Raw genomic sequence first — 18,981 nt, forward strand, 5'->3', positions numbered from 1 at the left:
TGGCACTGAGGAGGCTCTCTGCTCTGCTTCACATGACATGGCTCTGGCAAGGCACTGGGGAACTGTGTCCGAGAGTTGTTTTGTATTGGGCTATGAAGACACAAACTGGTTTATCAATGATCATTCTCACAAAGGATAGTGAGGCTACCTTATTGTCAAGGGATACCTCACTGATAGTTCTCTCTTTTTATTTTCTTTTTTTTTCTGGGGGAGCAGGAACTGTCTTCATCATTGAATAAACAAGCACCTATTATTTCATAAGCTGGGAGAGCGAGTAACGCGACGGCAATACACTGTTCCTGTACTTGTCTAGGGAACACGCTTCCTCTCATGACCACCATATACTAAGTCATCCAAGGTTATACGTGCCTTCCTCGGTGTTCATCCAAGTATCTGGTGCCTACTGAGGGGTCCTCATTTTCTCAATCTCTGTATGGAAAGCCCCAGGCCAAGAACAGTGTGCTTCTTGTGCTATTCTCAGCAGTGCATTTTCCTCCCACTGTAGCTGTTTAAGTCTATGCACAGTGAATGATTGGTCTTCTTGGAAATAACCTGCTAGTGCAACACTAGCAGACACTAGTGGTGTCATGAGAGCTACTGGGAAGGCTACGACTGCTCCATATTGTGAGCACTTCTTCTGCAGTTATCTGTGCAATGTTCCAGGCAAAAGCCATGAAGCGCTACAGGCAGCTCCTGATCATCACCTTGCATGAGGAGTTACCCATCCCCTCCAAAACACGCTGTCAGGCGATGATAGTAGAGGTCACAGAGCAAACCCAACCACCCAAAGCTAGTCAGTCTAGAGCTGCCTAAAGGCTTTGCTTCCTGAGAGAATGTGTTATGCCCTTGCATCTGCTACAGTCAGTGATCAGTAACAACACCCGCCCCCTATATCGCATTTTATTCATAATTCTTTAAAATTACAGACTGAAACCAAAGGCAAGACAATTTTGGGGTGGGAAAATAAAGACAGTGGTGCAGTGTTCTGTCAAGGTCACAAAGTAAAATCAATGCCAGAAGAGGGAAACTGCAACAAAGCAAGGTTGAGTATAACTACTACTACTCAGACTCCTAGTTGTCAGTAAGAATTCAAATAAGCAAGCTAAAAAAAAAAAAAAAAGAAAAAAACATCAACCCCGAATGCACATGCTTGCCTGTCACAGAGCAGCAGAATGTTTCTGCTCTGTGTGGAATACTAGCAAAGGTTACCAGCTGTGCATCTTTTCCAACAGCAATTTCTGCTAAGTACAGCCTGCTTGGGGATAACAGACACGTAGCTTGTAAGTATTTGATAACTGTGTAAATTATGCACAAAACACCTTTACTGCTAATGCAGACAGACGTATGCAGAGGTGAGACTGTAACGGAGGGTACAATGAGCTAATACACAGCTGTTGGCCATGCTGAGCTCAAGGACCACGTGACTGAAGTCTGATGAAATCGGGTGGATGTTTGAGGAAGCCTCAACAGCCAAAACATATTGACTCATTAACAACACAAAATGAGATGAAACATTGCAAGTGACTGGTTTACCTAGGTAAAGCTCTACGGAGCTTGAGAGATGGGGAAAGCCAACTATCAAAGAAATAAACAAAGAACTAATGTTTTCCAAAGCAATTAGACAAGGATCAGCAAAAATACCTCAAAAATCTCTGGAAAAAACCCTAAAACCCAAACCCAAAGAGAGTAGGAATGTTGATGAAAACCAGCTTCAAAATCTATACATGAAATTAATCACAGAACAAGGTCACCTCTTTTTAAATTATGTAGGGCTTTGGAAATAAAAATAATTTTTAATAAAACTTTCTAATACCTTCAATTGTGTTTCTGTTAGCCAGAAAAACGCAGAGCTCATTATAAATTATAAAAATTCCCAGAACCACAACATCAGCTATATTTGTATATTTAAGTGACAAGTATTCAGAAAAGAAGCATCTCCTCTAGGACAGAGGGGAAAAACAGATACTCAAGGAAACTCTTTGGTCACTTCCTCACTGCTGGAGGAACATATTCTGCAATGGACCTGGTGGTTACAAAATGCAGCAGTGTTACCGATCCTCAGTGTGCAACTTCACATGAAACACCTAACAGTGCCAAAATTAGATGATAATCCTATAGTTCTGCATTCTTAGAATTTTATCTGAGGAGTAATTATATACTATTATATTACTACCAGAAAGCAAGTTTCTCTTGCCTTACTCAGAAGCAAAACTCCCTTAACCCTTCACGGCAGGAAATTTCCTGCAGTTAGCTGTGCCAGAGAACTTGTTCCTCTCCAAAGTTCTCTTCCAAACTTTCCTCTCAAAACAAAAGCAGAGAGAAGCTATGATATTCTAAACAGCATATAATTTGACTCCAAGCAGCATCTCTTGGAGGAGCAAGATGTTACAAATGTTCACACTGCTGAACATCTCCATGATGGTCAAGAAGGAAACTGTAGGCAGACACCTATGTTCCAGTAACTCCAGTTTATTTTAAGGAAGCAAATGCCACTTGTGTTCTGTGGTTACTGAAGGACTGCAAATCACCAGCTCTCCTGATAAAAGTTACAGACCTATCATCTCTATCACTGCACAGCGAAGGACATCACAATGTAGAAACTGCTGCAACACAGGAAACCCAAAAATCACCTGTCCCTATTCCAGCCAGTTCCATGCCACCGAATTCCTGAGGCAAGACTTCATGTGTCACCAGACTGACATGTTCACATCCCTCAACTCATTTAAGAGGATCCTAGCATTGAGCATGACCTGCAGACGTCTAGGCTGCAGATGGTTCCAAGCTGAAAACGTCTCTTGCCCAACTAAACCTGCAGCACAGCACAAGACACTGTAAGACCCTGTACAGGTGCCACCTTGGAGAAGGAAACGTTCCTCTGCTTTTACTTGCTAAGCACTTAAAAAACCACTGCTGAAGGAGCATGTCCTCTCTGGACTGTGGCACTTGCCCACAAACAAGCCTCATCTTTCCCATGCCATGTGAACCTTGAATGTGCTCTACTCCAGTTTACACCTGGATTCCCTTGAGGGGGGAGCTAATGAGCTCAGCCTAACTGGGACAGGAGGGGCCAGCTACCACAGCTGAGGAGCAATCCTAGCAGGAGCAAGCCAAACTGAGCTCAGAGTCATCTTGGTGGTGGTTTAACATCCATTCATGTGAAGCAACAGCACGGACAACTGCCCTGTACGTAACGAGAATGGCTGTCATTAAGGTACTTCAGAGAATCTCTGCAGTATATGATGAAAATCCTCTTCCATCAGATTTGTACTCATGAACAGTCACTAGGGACAAGGCCCTCAGTATGAACAGTATGGAAAACGATCATACAGAAAAGTTTCTTTGAAGGCTCACCCAGAGATGATCACATCGTGGACTACATCACATTGAACAGCAGCCAATGACTCTTCTTTGTCCAAACATATGCGTCCTTTTTGGTTTTTACAGGCCTTTTATTGACTTGACTTCAACGATAAAGCAGATGGCCACAGGGGAAGGAGGTTACAGTAGTTCCAGCACAGAGCAGACAGCATATTTAGCAGCCTCAGTTAATGCAGCAGGTGTACATCTCTTATACATTTCTTCTCAGTGTTTGTGCAAACCACAGATTTTCATGTATATGCTCCAAATTTTCCCAGACAAACAGTGACCCAACTTCTCTTATTGTGTCCTAATTTCCCATGCATTTTGCACATTTTTACTACAGAAAATAGTTTTGCTTTCCATGTATCTATTAGTTCTCTTACAATCTACCAAATTATTTTATTCTCTTTCCTTGCATTGCTCTTTAGCTTACATTTGGTAACAACAGTTGGTATTATTGTAACATAATTTATCCTTCTGAATTCTGCACTTGAATAAGACTTTATTTTAATTCATAAAATCCCCTTGCTGTTCCAGGTGACTTTGATGTACATGGATAGCTGGATAGGCAAGAAGCCAATCCAGGAGGCTTGCCTGATAATCCTGTGCCAGTAGGAAGGTGATGCTCCGTCTTCCCTCCTGCCAACACCACCCCTATTCCGCATTCCTCTTCCTCCACTCTCACTGTCCATAGCATGGAATTAAGTTGTCAGCATTGTATGTAAAGCATGATTTTTGCCTTTTTTTTTTTTTTCTTCTTCCCTCCTTTTGAAAAGGTCAGTGGGGAGTTCTGCCCTACCTGGGGCAATGTTTGAAATTCAGCAGTCATTTTAAGATATCCACGACTGTGGCACCCAGCAAACTTTTAAGCTAAATCCACCATCCCTACACCTTTTTACCATAGCGAACCACAGTTGCTCTTCCTTTACAGCAGGAAGATGAAACCATGAACACAGGAGAGGCACGCCGACATGAGGACATACTCTGCACAGAGCTGGGAGGTGGAGAATTTGCTGCTCTGAGCCTGGCTGTCTGTAGCGTAGATGTCCCCAAAGTTTCCAGGGTCACGGAGGAAGTCTCTTGTAAGTTCATTTCCCATTTTCTTGACAACGCCAAAAATCCCCCCTCTCTTAAATCTTAGGCTAACTCCTAAAACAGGAACCTCTGTACTGCAAGGGCAGCATGGGCCGTACGAAGGGTGAGGCAAGTTGCTCCTCTTCCCAGCAAGAAACAATTCCAGAGAAAAGATTGAATGTTAAACATTTCAACAATATAGTACATCTTTTTCCCAAGGGACAGAGTTGATGGAGTCCTTATTTATTAGGTGGCTTTGAGACATATTCTAATGCTGTTTTCAAAACAAGTCAAGATCTCATAGTTTCAAGAACCCTTGCTGTATTTAATGTATAGTTTGCATTGAAACCCCTGATTATGCATATGCTTTCTATTAGGCTGGCTGATGGTGTTGCATTGAGAAGTACTGAATAATTCAGCAGATTTAGTATGACTCAAGTGTAAATCAGTCAGATACAGCAACACGATAACCATGCTGCCTTTAAACTCTTGAAAATTCATGGAAACTTTTAATTCATAAAGGGGCGTACTCAGTTTTCCACCAGTCCTCACCCACTGTGAGATGTTACATTTTTGTTTTCTTAGCTATCCAACAAGATATAATTAAACAATAAACTAGTTAGCATGGTAGAAGTTAAAAAAAAAAAAACCAAACCCAACCTTTGGAGAGTTATGTTTCCTTTATTAGCATAGCGATGTGAAACTAAACAGAAAAAGCAATCTAATAACAAACATTCCTTTGAGAAGGGCTCCGGGAGCAAAAGGACATCCACTTATTGTTCAGCCCATCCCATTGGTCCATATACGGCAATAAAGGTACAATAGAAGGAAACAGGAAACAGACTGGCACATCTGCATTATCTTATTAGAGGCTAATGGATATCTGAGAGGAACATGCATCTGATGCTGAATAGTCTGTACCAATCTCCGAAGCAATTACTCTTAATTAGTGGATTCTGTTTATAGATGGAACTTAGTGTACCCTTCTGTATCAAAGAGATGCAGGCATCTGGAGAGAGATATGGTTTTCTTAAAGAGAAAGCACTACGGCACAATGTGAGGGTTGGGCTGGAGGGTTTTTTTGGCAAATAAAAGCTCTCTGAAGCATAACATATTCTACTGTATTATTAATCAAAAGAGCATGCTGGTTTAAAAAAAAAAAAAAAAGAAAAAAAAAAGACCATACTGTTAATCTCAAACTCTGAAAGTAAACATAGAAAGCTAATACTTGCATATGAATTATATGACAAAAACCACTTTGATGATAAGCAAATAAACAACCGAGCCTAAAATTTTCAACCGCTGGCCAAAAAGCTTAAAATAGCAGCTTAAGTCAGAAGAACAACATCTGCATTTTGTATCTGCCAAGTCTGCAGCCAAAAAAAGTAAACCACTCTATATGACCAGATGCATGAATAAAAAAGAAAATACATGAAACAGAACTTCAAAGTCAGTTTACTGAAAAGCAGATCTGTAGCTCTTGCATCCCATAACCACGACTGTCATATATTTTCATCTATAGGTGCAAGACTTATGGGAGGAGGGAAGATAAATTGTTGTAACAGAATTAAGACACTATTACTACGACATTTTTTCCTACATCTTGCTATGTAGGACAGCTCTCTACTGGGCAACTGTGAATTCCTTTTTGTCATAAAGCTGACACTTGCAAAATGCATTTCTGTTTTATTTGTTTTTTCCTGACCAAGACTGTTAAGAGATAATTAATATCATTAATACAATTGTTATTTATTTGAAAATCCAATTGGGAAGTATAAAAAGGAGGGGGGGGAAAGCTTTTTTTTTCCTCAAAGCGGCTATGTTTCGCATTGCCTGCATTGCAAATACACACTGATGTATGACTGAAAAAAAGGCAAATCTAAATCTGAAAGGGGGGGGAGGAGGTGAGTGAGACACAATGACACCCATTTATTTACACACCATACAACAGTGCCCTGCTGTGCCAGCTATTGATTTTAGTGGAACTGAGAGTCCATGTTGGAGAGTAGCAGCTGTGAGTACACAGCCTGAATCCTCATATGGGAACAATACTCTGTAAGTAGAATAACCTATTTCAGCCAACCTTCATGTGTAACGTATAACATTAAAAACACACTCAGATTACATTTCAAAATTTGAAAGGCACTATAGTTATTCGCTCCCGAAAGGGCCAGGAGAGTTATTAATTTATTTGTGCTAACACAATACTAGCATAATGAAGAAATGTGAAAGACTGAAAATCCACACTTGACGTGTCTGTTTTTCTAGAGATGTTAATTCTGTTCTATACTAACCATATTTAAGATCTTTCCACTGCATCAAGCAATTTTGCATTTTCTCCTGTTGTTTGCTGTTTTAAAGGGCTGTTTGTAACGGAGGTGTGGAGTGGAGGTTTTTTGGGGGGGTGTGAGTTGTTGTGGGTTTTTTTTTTCCACAGCTATCTGCATTCCATGCTGCTTTCATTACTCAGCAGTTGCCAAAACTATACTGAGAAGTAAAGATAAATGGTTAGGTCAGGTGATGGGGTTAACAATTTACTGTGTGTACTGCCCTGAGAGCCAGATATAGCAGAACTGGCTCATGTTTATGTACAGGATGAGAAGTTGATTTCCTGTGCAGGGACTTTCAATCACTTCTATAAGCAACTCTCTTGCAGTTTTCTGCAGAGAATTCAAAGGGCTTTGAGTACATTTTGTGCTGGCATATAGGATAATCTGCTTTGTAACTAAATGCATTCCTTACTTATACTGCCACATTCAAATACTAATGGACTGTCAAGAAGAATTCTCTTTCATTTATGGAAATCAAAAAGAGGGTAACTGAGCTTCCTTCTCCCTGAGATTAAGTGACCTTTTACACCAATTTCCCCCTTACTTTAAAAGATATTTCTTAACACTTAAATCTGCTCTTTTAGTTCTATCAAAATTTCTGTTACTGCATTGTCATCTTTGTTCATCCTTTTTAATGTTTCTAAGTATGTAAAATAGTAATTCCATATTGAGATTATCATAAATGAGAGACATGGGCTACAGAAGTTTAGGAAGTTGGAGATTTTCAAGACCAAACCCCAAGGTCAAAGGGAAAAATACAGAGAGCACTTTTATCAAACACAATTCAGATGATGCACAATTACTCAGTATAGGGTAGCCAGCAAAACCAGCTCTTACAAAGCAGGCTGGTCACTCAAGTCACATAGAACCACAGAATCTGCAGTAATAAGCTTTTCCCACCCCCATAGCGTTATGCCTATTGCTTTAGCCTTGCTCTCTGACTACGTTTTTTCAGCAGGTATCCTTTGTTCCTGCACAGTTTCTCCCTACAGACCAGAAAAACTAGACTGGACTTTGTGACCCAAATCATCCTTTATGGTCATGTGTCCAACCAGATCGCTTTGATCCTATCTGCTTCTACTAACATCCAGTCAAGGCAGAGAAAAAGAACCACAGATAGCAAGAGGGAGCTGCAACCAGCATGAACATACTGCTAAGATTTGGGAAGATTCACAGATGCCAACAGGTAGCACCATGGACTGACAGCATACTCAACTACCTATAAAGGAAAGGTAGCATTGCTGATCTCTGATTAAATTCAGAAAGGGATACACTTCCTGTGCAGCAAACAGATCTTCCACTGAAACTCCTCCCCTTAACTGGCAATTAGCTGGTCTTTAACTCGGGCTTCAAGGCACCTCAAGATACCATCACACTGATTCCCAGTCAAAGCAAGTTTTTTGTGAGGAATGCTCTTGGAAAGAGATGGGAGGCCAGAGAAGGGGACACCGAGTAAGCAAGGAAAACCATATCCTGCTGTCTATGTTCAGTAACGTCATCCAATATTATGGAATGCGCAGATGTTTACAAGAATGCCAACCTCTTCCCAAGTGGTGTTACAGCTAAGAGGGTGTGGGGAATCTATCTGAAGACTCCCAAGCATGCTCTTAGAGTGTTCATCCTTAACCTTCTAGCTGATGGGAAACATGTCACGGTGACCAATGGCAAATACAGCACTTACCATTACTGCAACTACTAAAAAGGCTTTATACTGGCTGTTTATAACCTTTAAGAGGCCTTCGAGATTAGTAAGAGGGGTCAAGTGATGTTATTGTTTTGGTGACAGACAGAAGATCCCTAGTAAATGATGGTGGTCTGGGAATCATTAAAAGAATGGAGTACTTAATCTGTTCAGAAGCTGAAGAGGGAAGCAACTTCGGAGAGCAGCTCCTTGACAGAGAATTACATCTCTTTGGGAGGCCAACACTGTGGTCATGATGAGCACTGCAGGTAAACCACAGAAATGAGCTGATCAAGATACTTCACTAAATGAGAGCACAGACATGCAAGACCAGTGGTGACTTACTGGTGACCATAAGTGAATGCCAGCTTCAAAACCTCCACCAGCAAAGCCATGTAAGGACAGAGGCTCATCAAAGGCTCTATGAATGGCAGGTGCTGAAAATGTTTGCATTGATGGCTATGCTTTATCCATACATTCGTGTAGATAAAGTCATTGTATGCCAATATTGGGAAGGATCAAGGCAACTTAGATATGCAACATTCGTCGTTAGCCTTCACCGAACAACACATTGCTAGAGATGAATGCCCCAGTACAGAAGCAAGTCTCATCTGTCTGTTCAGCCTTAGAGGTATCTTCCTAAGTAGTCTTAGTCTTAGCAGAACTATCAAAATAACACAAAGCAGCACACCACCCCCTTCGCTGAGATCAGCTGGTAGTATTCATCCGCATGGGCCCATACAGGATATCATTAGCAGCACAGAGGATGGAACCTATTAGTCAAATTTAGTAAACCTGGATGCCTGACCACAACTATCAATCATGGCATTAGACTGCCTTCATCGCTAATTTAAGGAAGAAAAACCTCTAGAGCTTCAGTTTCCACTTACAGTTTGTTCGATACCGGTACAACTGTTAAATAGAGCACTTTTTGTGCCTTGCTACGGCTCAGATGTGCTGCCGAGAAACACACTGAAGAAGGGTCAGTACAGTATGTCATGTTCACACACTACACAAAGAAGCAAAGACTTCAGCATAGTCACTGAGGTAAACAAAGAGAATAAAATACTGTTTAATCTGTAAAATAGGAACCGCAGTGAAGGGCTTTGTCTCAATTCAGCACAGCACTTCATATGCCATACAGTGAAGGATCCTGCGAGTTCATTTTACTGTGAAGAAAAAAAAAAATCTGTTTCCTCAAGTAATCTAAAGTTATTGTTAGGATGAGCATGTGGATTCACAAAAAAAAAAAATCCAAAAAACCCACACAACAACAAAAAATAAAATGTTTTATTCAGGAGGCTGTACAAGAAAACTGAAAGAAGATTTTGATAGGGATGTGCCCAAACTGCCAAATTGGGAAATTATGATCTAGGCTTCTCAATCCCCCAGGAAGAGTCAGGAGGCAGGACACTTATCAGGAGGCAAGTTCAATCTGTTAGCAGTCCAATATTTTTTCATGTCAAGGCTGGAAATTGTACTTCCTTGGAACTAGAGGAGTTTGTATCCTTGCTGCACCCCTTTTTCAAGTGAGGAGGATGATACAAGTGGAATAGAGGAATAATGAGGTTCAAGTGCTGGTTGTGAACCTAGTTTCTGAATATCAGCCTGTTGGACTACAGGTGCATCTATCATATTAACATCGCAGAGGTGTGGACACTGCTAACACAAAATAACTTAACACACATAATTTATCATCTTTTGTTATACACGGCAAGTGCAATAGTGCCTGCTGAAGGGTTCTGTAATTCCTCTGAGTTATTAAAGTCTTCAGTCCTACTTTACCAAGAAGACGACATTTCTGCTGTCTACTCCAGGCCCTTGAACCTTTACTTATTACATATCACAAGTTCCAATATATTCCCAGTAAGACTCCCCTAGGGTCAGCAGAATATGCCAGAGGGCTGGTGGAGATTATGAACATTTATTTTAAAATCTGTGTTCTCTGCAGGTCCCTGTCACAGGAGAAATAGGGTAGCAAAATTAGGAACAAGTGCAGCCATTAACTAGGAGGGGACAAAGCCACAAAGTGGACTGCAGAACAAAAATAGCATTTTTATTGTCAATATTTTGCTTAACAGGGAGCCAATAAAGCAATTGCAAAATGCTAATACGCTGAGATAACGCTGCACATGTAAGCGCCTTCAAAGTCATCCTCTGAATCATCTGAAAATGCAAAACCTTATCAGCCAGGTCATAAGGAGAGAGGTACAATTATCAATCATGGTAGCCACAAAACCAGCACACCTTTCCACATCCTAACACATTCAGAAGATCTATGTTCCCAAATTATTCTGCAAGAGGTGCTGGACATATGGATTACATTATCAGAAAAACCAATGTGAACTATGACCTTATATTTCACTTCCAAGAAGCCACCTAACAGGAGCGTAAGCACCAACCAAATTCAAGGAGACTTATGTCATACACGTCAGTCTGCAAACTAGTTCTGATACAATACAAAGGTATTCTTGCAGAATAAGCAAGTGTGTGAATTAATCACAGCAATTGTTCCCAACAAACCCATTTCTGAAAGCACCTTTCCACTGGTAAATGCAAGATAGCTTCCCCACTTCTGTAGGGAAGGGAACTAGCCTGAATTACTTCACATTTACCGTGTAGAAAGAAGCTGCCACGCAGATGCTTAGGGATGGAGGCGGGTAACATGCCACCATATAGCATTTAGAGCTGCCCAAACCTACTGACATGTTTAAGCATTTTAGCCATAAACAGTTTAACCTCGATGCAACAGGGCAGTATTTGGCCTCTGAATGCATCACACTAACCTTTCAGCTTCACTCACTAAGTAACACATTAAAATTATTAATTTTGAAAGCATTCAAGGAAGTAACAGCAAGTATTTTCATCATTATGTCATGAGATGCGACTTAACTGTAAAGCTCTCAATAGCATCTGGAATCTCATAGGAGCTGCTACACTCACCTGACTAACAGTCCACAAGACCCCTGCTACAGAAAGGCAGGGCACAGTCAAGCAGTGCTCCCTCCAACCAATTCTGAACCACCACAAGCAGCAAGGATATTCAGCCTCAGGAACAGGATGCTCATTTCTGCAAGCTCCAACATATCAGACATACATTAATAAATGTAAACCAGTAACAGAAGTAATGCTCCCAAAGCTCCCAGCACCACTTTCCTCCCGCATGGCAGGAGTCAAGCATGGAATGCTGCTGAGTAAAAGCCAGCACAGACCCCTTTCCTGGTACTGACAACACCATCTCTGCCACAGTCGTCCATCCTTCCATTGTGCTTACCAGGCAGTGCAGTTTGAGTCACTCTGCCGTGTACTCTGCTTTTGTTTTTTCCAGAGCCAGATAGCCAGGCACATACAGTTTCCAGACCGACTTTGTTAGGGGCCTGGTAACCGCCTGCAGCAGAATAACCATATCAAGATTCTTCCTGCCTGATTTTCAGGACAGCAGCTCTTCACAAGTCAGGATATCCAGCATCCCAACACACCACAAAGGACACAAAAAAGCGAAAAGCTAGAAGCTGGGAAGCCCAGCTGGGTGCCCAAGGGTGATAAGACAGCCTGATTTAACCATGCAAATACCTGCAGCCAAGCAGAGTATTTCTTTGAATTGGGAATGTCAAAGCAGGCATGTCACAACAGAGAGTGCTTTTCTAACAGCACCTGAAGTTCTTTCAACAGATGCAGGTTGAGTGAGCAATTGAATTAAACCCTAAGAAAAAAAAAAAAAGGAGAAAATAAAAAGAGGCTCTTAACTAGTAAGATAGAGGTATTCAAAATCCACTCATGAGTTCTGTGATTATAATCGGGCCAAAAAATCATTAAGCAGAATAGTTCAGTCAGAAATGGGTAAAAGGTACATGTTGGTTCAAGCACACAGTATTATCCTGACTGCATCTTCTTCCCAGCTAGTGCTGCCTATACTAATGGGGTCTCAGGCAGTTGTCCATTATCTGGGGTCTCACAGAGTACCACACACCTAAGCAAATCCCAAGTAAGCAGAAAAAAAGCAATTTAAGTGTTCTCAAAATAAAACATAAGCAAGAGAATGCAATAAAGATGCCAGCTAATGGAAATAATCTCTCAAAACAAGTGAATTTTGTAAAGGCTGTCACTTCCTTTACACAAGCCATGGTTCTTGAAGATATTCTGCCCATATGGATCCTAAGACAAAATCTTCCAGTTTCCAGCATGAAGTCCATCGCTGTAGGGACTGTGAGATGGGTAGAACCATGAACATGCTGGGTAAAGTCACTGTTGCTTAATCTCATAACAGATGCGAAGATTTTTTCGTGAATGCAAAGCTCACGTGCACTGTGAGAAACTGATAAAGACAATGGTCTGGAAAAAAACAAATCAGCCTTCTTAAAATACTTATTTAACATGAAAAGTGACTAAATTGTGTAATACTAAGAAATTCAAGATGCATTACGAGCAGCACACTGGACTGAATGACACATGAAAGAACATTCAAAGAAAAATTATGCAGAACTCTAATATGGCAAGAGATGGAAGAGATAAGACCAAGGAAAAGCACCCTCTAGATAATTCCTTTGTCTAAATAGCTGCATTTATGACACGGACTAGGTCTCTCATTCGTGCAACCACTCTGGCCCTGTTTTTGCAAGACAAAAATGTGTTTTGTTTTTAATAATAGGCATTAAAAAAGTAAGAGATCTACTCTTAAAATAAGTTAATGTGTTAAAAAAACCATAGGATCTCCTCTCTTTTAACACTTTTTATAACCACAGTAATACATCTACATTATAGTTTTACCACGTGTGAGCTAAGAAGAGTTTTTCCTGCATGTCTTTGAACAGTAATGATGGACCTTAATAAGAAAAAGAATCAGGTGTATTGTCTTTTATTAACAGAGTGTAAGGGTTTTGAAACAGAAAGAAGCATTTATTCCCTTGCACAAAGAGGAATGTAAAAAATATAGCCTTGGCTTGTCAGATCTAAGTATCAAAGACCAAATGGCCTAAAAGTAAAGTAATACAAAAATTTGAAAAAAGTTATGGTGAGAATTTAAATTCCAGTTTAGCATTTGATTTTGTGATAATCCTCCAAAACCAGTTCTGCATCTGATAAACACAGGTTTAAGATCCAGTTGTTGACACGTGGTAAGGAAATGAAACACATTCTCCCTATATGAAGTTCACATTTTTCTGGGTGAAACAAAGCACACTTATATCTTATGTCTCTAAGGCACCTTTTAAAGCAGTAAAGAGAACTGAAAGTCATCTATACGAAGCAATATTGTCCAACATGCTAAAAAGATCTGAATTAAATAGCTCGAGTGTCACATTCGGTCTTAAATGTTTGAAAAATAAGGAAATCCAATTTAAGATTCACACAACTAACCCAAGGTACATAGTTCCTCGGCATTACAACTCCATTTCACATGCCATTTCACTGAACCACTTTGGGTCAAGTGAAACGGACAATTCTGTATTAAAAATGAGTGAAGGTAGAAACTTGGGTTCACTAGAACATCACCAATCCTGATTAATAACAGCCACAATAATATTCTCCTATAATAAATTCTCCACTTTTAAAGAAGAAACAGAAGCATTACCAGGTCTGGCAAGTGGTGACAAAAGAATCCAGTTCACACCCTTCTGAACAGAATCCATCATTTAGCCATATACCAGCCAAACAAAATTACCCTGTCCCTCAATTTTTAAAAGCACATAATTCTGAATAATTATGTTATTCAATGGTCCTGAATATTACCAAACAGCAAATGCATCAAACAGGAAGCTAAATTTTATAATTTAAAACATGTATAGACATAAAAGGGGAGGAAAAAAGTAAAGGACACACTTTGTCAAAACAAGATACAAAATTACATAGCAACAGTGTAAAAGCTTCTGGACAATTTCCTTTCCCCAGCCTCCAATGAAGGGTTTATTCCAGAGAGACTACCCTCAGCAGACAAAGCCCGCTTGTAAACATAGGAACACAGGAATTGCTGTACTGGGTCAGATTAATAGTCCATTTAGTTCAGTAACCTCTCATTTGACAGCAGCCAGCATCAGACGCTTCAGGGAAAGGATGAAGAAATCTCTAGGAGAGCAATTACAGAAAAACTTTCCCATAAAATTTCTTTCCAACTCCCACCATCTACTGGATGGCTTATTGCTGTAACATGATATTTTCTCTTGGTCTTTCTGTTTGTTTTTGCTAGCCTGAATAATACAAATAATGTTAAATAATACCCAAGCACTGCAGATATCTGCTGTATATATTCCATATGTTTTCAATCCTCAAAACCGTTGGCCCTAGCAGATTTGAGAGGCACCGAGTTTCAACATCACCAGTGTGCTGCCTAAAATAATATTCAACTGTGCTTTTAACTAACTCACTCATTTTCCCTGACTGATCCTGTGTAGTTATAGGATCTACTGTAGCATAGTAAAAGAAAAGTTAAGTGGATCTAACTCACCTTCAAGAGTCCCTGCTGCTCTGTTTTTCCTCAACACAGTATAATGCTGTGACTTTTCAGAAGCTTGAGGGAGGCAGAAATGCCTTCCCTTCCCCTGACCCAAATGTTTCAGGTTTCCTTTGGGACAAATATTGGTTTCTTTGTCAAATATACCTGGCCATCTTAACTGCGAGTATACACTTCTTCGAATGTCACCCATCTAGTTAACGACTTCCTTAGAATTCAGGGCAAACATTTTTCAGGGAAGGGGAAAAAAAAAATCAATTTGTGAATAACAACTCAAGAGTATCAAGTCATTTCTCTAATTAAGGCATTGACTTTCTTCTAAGATTGCACTAGAATTATCTGTAAAGTAACTTCCATGTTAAAACCCTAGGTAAATATTAGTAAAGAAACAATTACATCAATTAATAACAGCAGCTGACAGATAAACACTACTGAGAGGGCTCCACTGGAGCCCCAGACAAACAATGCTAGTTTCCAAACAAAGACAAAAGGAGAATAACATGGACCCAAGTCACCTTGGAAAACATATTTGCATCTGCGTGTAAACACTTAGGCTCTGCAAACACCAAGCCATTACCAGTCTGCTTGCCATGCTCTCAACTGGTCCACAGCAAGCAGCTAAGGGGAGAAGCTCCAGGCAGGCAGGAACAGCAGCTCTTGGGCACCCTGCCCCATTGCTTGACCTCTAATTGGCTTTGGGGTCACTTATGAGTCATCTGTGCTGGCTGAAGTCTGCAAGCTGTCTCCAAGATTTCTGGAAAAGGTTGAACATTTGCAATTTTTTTACTTTATTCACACCATCCCCACCCATATGCCTTCACTTGCAAGTCAGCTCAAGCATGGAAATGAATCGAGCATGGGCAGGTATTAGACTAAGTTATTTCAGCCTTCACTTTACTTTTGGTAAACTCCCTTTTGCCAAACCAAAGCATCTGCAGCTCAGAAAAGTAACATCCACATTTAAAAAACTTCTCACAAAAGAGTTTAAGCTCAAACAGATCTGGATGATGGCAACCCTCCAAACATTATTGCTGCAGATAAGACTGGAGCAAGCAAAACATCCCTTTGAAATCAGTTGTGACAGAACACCCGAGCAAGGAATAGCTATGTGCAATACTATTTAATTCTGACTGTTAAACAGCATGGTGCGAATATCATCATACTTAAAGTTTCCCCATTCTCACTTAAAATTACATTCTTCCATTCAGTTCCATCTACATAGAGTCAAAAGGCATGTCAAAACCAGTAAGAGCCTGGTTGGTGTTTGAGATTCAGGCTGAAAGAGGAATTAAACAGAAACAGCTGCTGATGGAGAGCTGGGAAGCCTCAGCATATCTACCTCATCTCTCACTGCAGCTCCTTCCAAATAAATTCAATGCGGAGGTTACACTGCATGGGCAGGGAACAAGTGGAACCAGGTCTGTATCCCACGACTAGATCATATTTGCATGTGATCTGCCCCTCACAAATATCAAAGAGATAGCACAGAGCTGACAGCACTTGGCAAAACCTGGCACAAGGAACCCTTACCCCAGGGCTCCTGGTGCTGCCAGGGACTGACGGCTCAGATAAGCACTGCTGAATATCTGCAGGATCTCCTCACAGGTACCAAAACCAAATACCATCACCTACCAGGGAAAATGGTGAGGAAGGATGTTCCTGATCTAAACACAGCTTTTCAAAATAGGCAACACAGTCTTGTCTTATATACTAGGTGAGATGGAGTAAAATAGATGCATGCAGATTTCTACAAATGCCACAATAGTATTTTTCTTTATTGTTCACAGGATTTAGGTGATGTTTACATAACCATCAATGGAGTCAGGGGCTGAAAATAATGGTGTAGCACTATTAGCGAAGGGAAGATGTGAAAAAGGAACTAAATTACCCAACTTAACTGGGACGGCTCAAAAAGGGACAAGATCTAAGAAGCAAGTTCAAAAATCCTAGAAACCATTTCTAAGCAATGTCAAAGCTGACTGAAATCTTAAGGGTCTTAAAAAAAAAAAAAAAAAAAGGAGTGTTGTGACAAGTAATCTAAACAAATGTTAGAAGTGAAGTCTGACAAAGATAAAATATCTGCCAAACACCCAAAACATAAATGAAACTGCCATTCAGTGAAGGCCAAATAAAACAAGATGTAGCCAGGCAGTTTCTCACAGAACAGTAAGGGCATTGTTAGGTCTTCTTATAGACCTCCTTTCTTCATAAAAAAAAAATAAAAAAAGAAAGAAAGAAGAAAGAAAAATGACACACCAGTATGTGGAAAAGTGTGTCTCCATTTCAGTACACACCTCAGGCTTTCTGTATTTATCTGCGAAAGAAAGGGGAAAGAGGTTTTTGCCCCGTGGTTTCTGCTGAGCATTGGGGTGTTGCACATGCTTCAGGGTTCTGAGAAAGAGCAGGAGGAGATGGTGAGAGACAACAGGGAAAGTCCAGTGGGAGGAAAAAGAGGATTTAGGGGAGCAGTAAGCTCATCAGAAATGTTTGGAAATATTTTTGTTTTGTTTAAAGCCTATTTTGTTTAGAAGGCTAATTAGCACTTTAAATAAAGGACCTTTTCATTAAACATTAACCTCCATCCTCCCAGTCACCATGCTGAAATTCAAAGGCTACAAAAAAAACCCAGATGCAAGATCTTTATATTTCTAATGAACAATAAAACAACTTTTTTCCATAAATGTCCCAATAAAGAGGCAAAACCAGCACAGAGAATTCGATGCCAAAAAAAGCCCAACCAACCAAGAATCCACAAACTCCACAGGTTTTCTGAACAGTATTTTGATCTTTTCAGACATTAACAGTAAAACCTGCATATTCTCAACCACAAGCTTCATTTTAGGATCAAAAGGATAGAGAAGCACATACATATAATTAGCAGAAAGAATACAAAACCCCATTAATAGAAACCAAAACACATTCTGGAAACAAAAATACACTTCAAATGTTACATAGAGGCACTGATTCATTGCCTCTGTTCACTGCAACCCTTCAGGAGGAATAAGTTTTGAAAGCGCACACTTACTTCCAACTCACAGCTTTTCAGGATATTCACCCTTGTGTGACTAATTAATGTGATCGCTATTTATAGCAACTTTTTTTCACAAATGTTATCATAGGGATATTAAAATGAACAGGCAATCACAGAAACACAGCAACGACCAACACCAGTGACTGAATGAAAGGCACTACTTCAGCACACACTTTTGCATGTAATTTTGGTGGCTTCAAAGTTTTTGTTGGCAGCTGTAAAGGTTAGGAGAGCCTAGGAATAATGCTAGAAGCGTAGGTTGGGACTGACCCAGAGACATAATCCACAGCATGACACCTACTTAAAGCAGCACGTTAGCATCTACGTCCGTGTCCAACCTCCTGACCATCCAAACCAGCAGGGTCTGCGGGGCAGCAAGGGCTCACACGCCGACCGAGGGCTGCTCCTAGGAACAACCGCAGTTCTCCTCCTAACCAACTGTAGCCTTCAAGTACTAAGCTTCATACAGACACGAGACTCCTATGATCCACCCAGTCCTCCTAAAGCACCCAACCACTTAGAGAAATTCTGCCAAAAAGCAGATCTGTCCTTGCCATCTCCCTGATGCATGGTGGGAAACAGAGTCATCTGCTGCTGGCACATACCTACAGCAACACAAGACACTGCAGTGCTGCAGGCAGGGCTTGCTGGCCCCACAGAGCCCCCACTGCCACAGAGGTGATGGGCCAACCTCTGAAAACCCACCTGAAGCTGTAAGTTTTGTGATAAGCAAACCCAAAAATCTGTCCTGCATAAAGCTCATCAGATATGTAACTCCAAATTGTTTCACAGGTACCTGGATCAAGCGCATTCAGACATGTGGAAGCACCTCCTGCAGACCACAGGCTCACAAGGAAACATTTCCCACCTCACGGTGGGCTCACTGCTTGCCTACTTAGGGAGTCTGAGGTCAACCCAGCTGACAGGTGAGTCCTCCAAACCATCATGATGTTCACCTGTGTGAAACAGTCCTGCTAACTCACTCCACCTGGCTGCATCCTGAAGCTCACAGCAAAGAAATGGCACCTAGACTTCTAGGATGTACCTGAATGCATGTGTA

General features: G+C 40.7%; 1 protein-coding gene across 1 annotated transcript in view; it reads right to left on the minus strand.

Annotated features, from left to right (window-relative positions):
* Positions 1-18,981, minus strand: part of RARB (retinoic acid receptor beta) — a 334,302-nt gene that overhangs the window by 198,633 nt on the left and 116,688 nt on the right. The window lies entirely within an intron of this gene.

The sequence above is a fragment of the Phaenicophaeus curvirostris genome, chromosome 6 (assembly GCF_032191515.1).
Source record: "Phaenicophaeus curvirostris isolate KB17595 chromosome 6, BPBGC_Pcur_1.0, whole genome shotgun sequence".
Lineage (NCBI taxonomy): Eukaryota > Metazoa > Chordata > Aves > Cuculiformes > Cuculidae > Phaenicophaeus > Phaenicophaeus curvirostris.